This window comes from Pteropus vampyrus, unplaced genomic scaffold, assembly GCF_000151845.1.
Source record: "Pteropus vampyrus isolate Shadow unplaced genomic scaffold, Pvam_2.0 Scaffold223, whole genome shotgun sequence".
In the NCBI taxonomy this organism is placed as follows: domain Eukaryota; kingdom Metazoa; phylum Chordata; class Mammalia; order Chiroptera; family Pteropodidae; genus Pteropus; species Pteropus vampyrus.
In genome coordinates, this window is record NW_011889004.1 from 1,444,774 (window position 1) to 1,449,569 (window position 4,796).

Here is a 4,796-nt window from a genome sequence, read left to right on the forward strand (position 1 = left end):
GTGGAGCCAGGTGAAGGGGAGCAAGAGTCTGGAGTGCAGGGGTGAGATGGGCCTGAAATTTTAAATCGGTGATCAGTAAGGAGTTGAGGAAGGGAGCTGTGTGGATATCTGGAAGGAGAGCACTTTAGGCAGAGCGAACAGTCAGCACAAAGACCCTGAGGTGGCCAAGTGCTTGATGTGAGAGTGAGGAGACCCATGAAGCTAGCTAGAGTGGACGGAGGGATGAAGATTGAGCGGGCTGGAGGCCGATCGAGTAGGCTTTGTGGTCCGCAACTCTTTCGAGAGACATGGTAGCCATGGAAGGATTTAGAGTAAGGAAGGAGTGCGACTGACTTTGGTCTTAATAGGTTCCCTGTGGTTGCTGTGGAGGGCAGGGCAGGAGCCCTGGGGGAAACCAGGAGGTGGCAGTGGGGACATGATAAGAAGTTGGATTCTGGCGATATTTTGAGGGGAGAGCTGATAGGATGTGCTGGTGAATTGGGTGTGAAGCGAGGACAGAGTCATAAATGCCTCCCGGGTTTGGGACTGCCGATCCCCAAGGAGAGGACTGCTGGAGATGAGGCAGGGAACAGAAATTTCCTAGGGGAAGACCAGGGTGTGATACTAAGTGATTTAACCCTCCAAATAATCCTATGAGGTATAATACTTTTATGTGTTCTCATTTTACAATTTGGGGAAACTGAGATTCAGAGGGAGCAAGGGATGTGTGTGGTCAGCAGCTGTGCAGGAGTTTGACTTCTGCTTGTATTTACCTTGCTGTACTGTAGGGCTCTGGACATAGGAGGAGACATCACACTGAAACCAGGCCCTGCTATTGATCATTGGGTGAGATGGTTCAGCTCCATCTGTAAAGTGGCACAGCAGTAGTCATGTCACAGAGTTGTGAAAAGTGATACACTTACTCAGCTTAGTGTAGCCAGGGCATATGTCCATTACTCCTCTGAGGAGGAGGTGACAAAGTGGGGGCTTTTTCTTCCCTATATCCTGTCCCCTGAGCTGTGGCCTGAGATCACAAAGGCCCATTCCAGACCATAGATTCCAACATTCTCATTCTAGGACATGTGGCAGGTGTGGTGCTAACTGGTGTGGCCAGACCACTGGCCCAGGCCATGGATGTCCTTGGCTTTGACTCTTCTGTTTTGTGGCAACCTCTTCTGTTCCTCGTAGGACCAAGGGAAATCACAGCAACTGCTGGAGGGACACGAGTTTGGGGCTATGGTTGTCCTGAGCCTGTCCCCACAGATCCCAGAGGCTACCTCTGTGTACAGAATGCTGTGGCTCCAATGTAGGCTTTGTCTGGCCCTTGGCCAGTGGGCACATGGCCAGATTTCTTGCCTCCACTGCTGGGTGCCAGGAAGCAGCCTACTCGGCTTTGGTTGCAGCTGGAGGTCGGATGATGGCCATGCAGTGTTCAAGCAAAACCCTCACTGGCAGGCCCCAGGCTTGGTGCTGGGCAGCTTGGATGCTGCTTGGATCCACTTGAAGCTCTCCAGGCTAGATTGAGCCTGTGAACACAGCCTAGGATGCGTGAGTGACCTGCAGGGGGGCTTCAAGCTGCTCTGTCCAGATATGAGTCCAACCGTGACAACTGCTTCTGCATAGGCCGTGGGACTACAAGCTTCTCTGAGCTGCCTCTGAGCTGTGCCTTCCATGAGAAAGAAACAAAACCAGTGGAAAAAACAAAACCAGAAAGCCCAAAAGGGCTTACTACTCACGCTGTGCCTGACAACTCTTGTCAGGAATGGGGCCTGATTGGGGCAGCTTGAGAGCCAGTTGTCAGCTCACTGTCCTGGAGTCTGGGGGTTTGGCTCTCAGTCGCAGCAGCCACTGACCCTGGTCACTGTACTGTCCTTGGCCCCACAGCCACTGCAGCCCTGGAACCCCATGTTCCTTCCCATAGAGCAGGTAAGCCACTCCCTGCCAGCCTTTGTCCCTTGTGGCCATAGACTAGTTGTCCCATTGACTCTATAATTTTTGCCCAGGCCCTCAGGAGAGTGGCCTAGGTGGGACCACCATGAGGCTGTGTTGGAAATTTTTATTCCAAATATGACTGACCAGAAGCTAAGAGTTCGGAGCAGGGTGTGGAAACTAGGCAAGACTTTTTCTGACTTCTCCCTCCCACCTCTCCTGCTCTCTCTTGCCCCTGCCCATCCCCTACCCCTCCCCAACCCCTCCCGACCAGATTGGTACAGCCCTTTGAGACACAGTTTACTTGCTGCCTAAGGGCATCAGAGGCCAGTGCAGTCCAGAGGTTTCTTTTGGCCGAGAGAAAACGGCCTGCTTGCCATAAACACCTCCACCCTAGGCCTAGGCACCTAGGACATAAATACCTCTCATGGGGCTATTTAGTGTTAAAGACTAACCTCCTCTCTAGACCAGACAAAAGGTTACTCCCGGGACAGCCTCAAGCTCTAGGCAGGAGATAGGCAATGCCTTTCACATATGATAATTGGTTGTGCAGCAGCTTTCAGTGAAAGCTGCTTGTCATCCCTTAGCACTAGCGTCAGGCCTGGAGGTGGATAATCCATACCCGTTGCTGCCAGAGCTTCCAGCTTTTCAGAAACAGGAAGCTTGTGTGTGGGAAGACAAGAGGGTGAGAGCACTAACTCTGGAGGGAGCCTGAACTCAACTTTCACTTTGGCCTCCAGATAGCAGGCCCCATTCCTCCTCTCAGAAATGGGAACCGCATACTTCCTACCTCAAAAGGTTATCAAGAATTAAATGTGTTGAGGCAGTGCTTGCACAATGCAGGAGCCTCAGGGGGGCCATGGTTGTTTGGGCCTCAGGGGTGACACTTCCAACACTTGCCACAGCTGAGGTGGGAGTGTCCTTGGCCTCTTGGAGGAATAGCCTTGGCCCATGTGGCTGGACTGCAGTGGGCAAGGCAGAGCAGGGCAACTGAGGTCACGAGGGCCTGTGGGTCATGGCAAATGTTGTGGGAGCCACTGGAGGGTTTCAACAATAGCAATGACTTACGGTGTGCGTCCTGGACTGCACGGTGGGAGGTGTGGGTGATTGGAGCTGTACTGTATTTTGAAGAGGCCCTTATTGGTTGAGTGGGGCTTGGGGTGGGTATGGGAGTATAAGGAGTCAAGAAGGACTCCAAGGTTCTGAAAACTGTGGCAACTATTTCTGTTTGCTGAGATGGGATGGAGGGAGGAACGGGGCAGGATATAGCCCTGCTTTAAGCCCAATAAACACCCAGGAGCTGGCACTTGGTAGAAAAGTGCAGTGTCAGCAGTACAGATGGTAGGTCAGCCAGGCAGTGAGGGGGTCAGAGGAGCCCGACCACTACCCCAAGAGCCCTTCTACATTTGGAGGTCACGAAGAGGGAAGGCAGCAGTGATGAGAGAACTAAGAAGGAACAATCATTAATTTGTCAACGTGGTGGTCATTGGTGACTTGAGAGCTGCTGCTTCACTAGACACAAGATTAGAAACAGGTTCTGGATAGGGAGAGGATGTGGATGCAAAGGGGAACAGAAAAATGGCTTGGTGGCCATAAGGGAATAATGAAGCGTTAAGGGAGGGTTCTCAAAAGGAGGGAGAGCAAAACACATTCCCCAGGTATCAACCTGGAAGCATGTCTGGGAGGGCTGGGGAAGTGCTGAAGACCCACCTTGTTCCTCCTGAGCACAGAGTGGCACACAAGCTCCAGATGCTTCCCAAGGCCCTGCTCCCATGGGGCCCAGGGATGGAAGGGAAATTATTTAAAATTCTTTTTCCATCTCGTCTAAAGGTGACAACTCCGTCAGCCTTTAAACACTAGCTTATCTTTTTTAACTGTGTGTAATGGCTAAGTGTTTTTCTTGAACATGTCTAGTGATAATACTGACTTGTTAAAATTGCTCACTTGGAAAACTTTTCCCATGTAGGCATGTCAGGGTCTTGATCTTTGGATGACTTGAAACGAGACAGATAGGCAAGCGAGACTTAAATCTACTGGCTTGGATCTAAATATTTATCCTTACCCAAGTCCAAAGAGAAAAGACTGATCAAAAAGGCCAACAGGTGAAGGGTCTAGGGCTTTTCTCATCCTATTCCCAATGATTTCAGACACATGCCCACTGGAAAAAGCCTTAACCTATAGGCCAGCACAAGGCAACTAGGGAGATTTTTGACAGCAGCCCATGATAGTATTTGGCTGTTTACCAAGTTTTAAAACCCCAACCCTGTAAACAAAGAAGCTTCAGTATCACTAAGTGGGAATAAAAATGGCTCTCCTCTTTGAGCTTTTGCCTAGGCAGATCTTTCTGAAGTGCACGGAGCCTGACTCAGAACATCCACCAAGCTACACCCGCTGGGAGCAACACTGAGGCCCACATGAAGGGGTTTAGGAGGGCTCCAAGCCACAGTGACAGGCCCTTCTGACATGGCAGCTCTCACTGCAAACCGCACAGGCCCGGGTTGTGACTTCTCCTGGAGACACGGCTCAGGGTCAGTGACACTCCCTTTTTTCCTTGCAGGTAGCACCATGACCAACACCATGTTTCCATGTCATGATCATTTCAGATTTTCCCTCACATGACACTTGAGGTTTCATTTGGATGGTCAGGGGCTTGCTCCAAGTAGACATGCAGCGACTGTGTAACAGAGGCCGAGAATGATGTTTTGTTTATAAACATTTGGAATTTTATTTAAAAAAAAAAAAAAAACATCACAACCATGAACATTGTTACAGTTAGAGGCCCTCTTGGTTCTCCACAACGATACTGAGCATGCTCACAAGGGGTTCCCATTATTTAGTCTTAGTTAAACAACCATCTTTAAAAGAAGGAAAAGAAAAACTCAGCACAC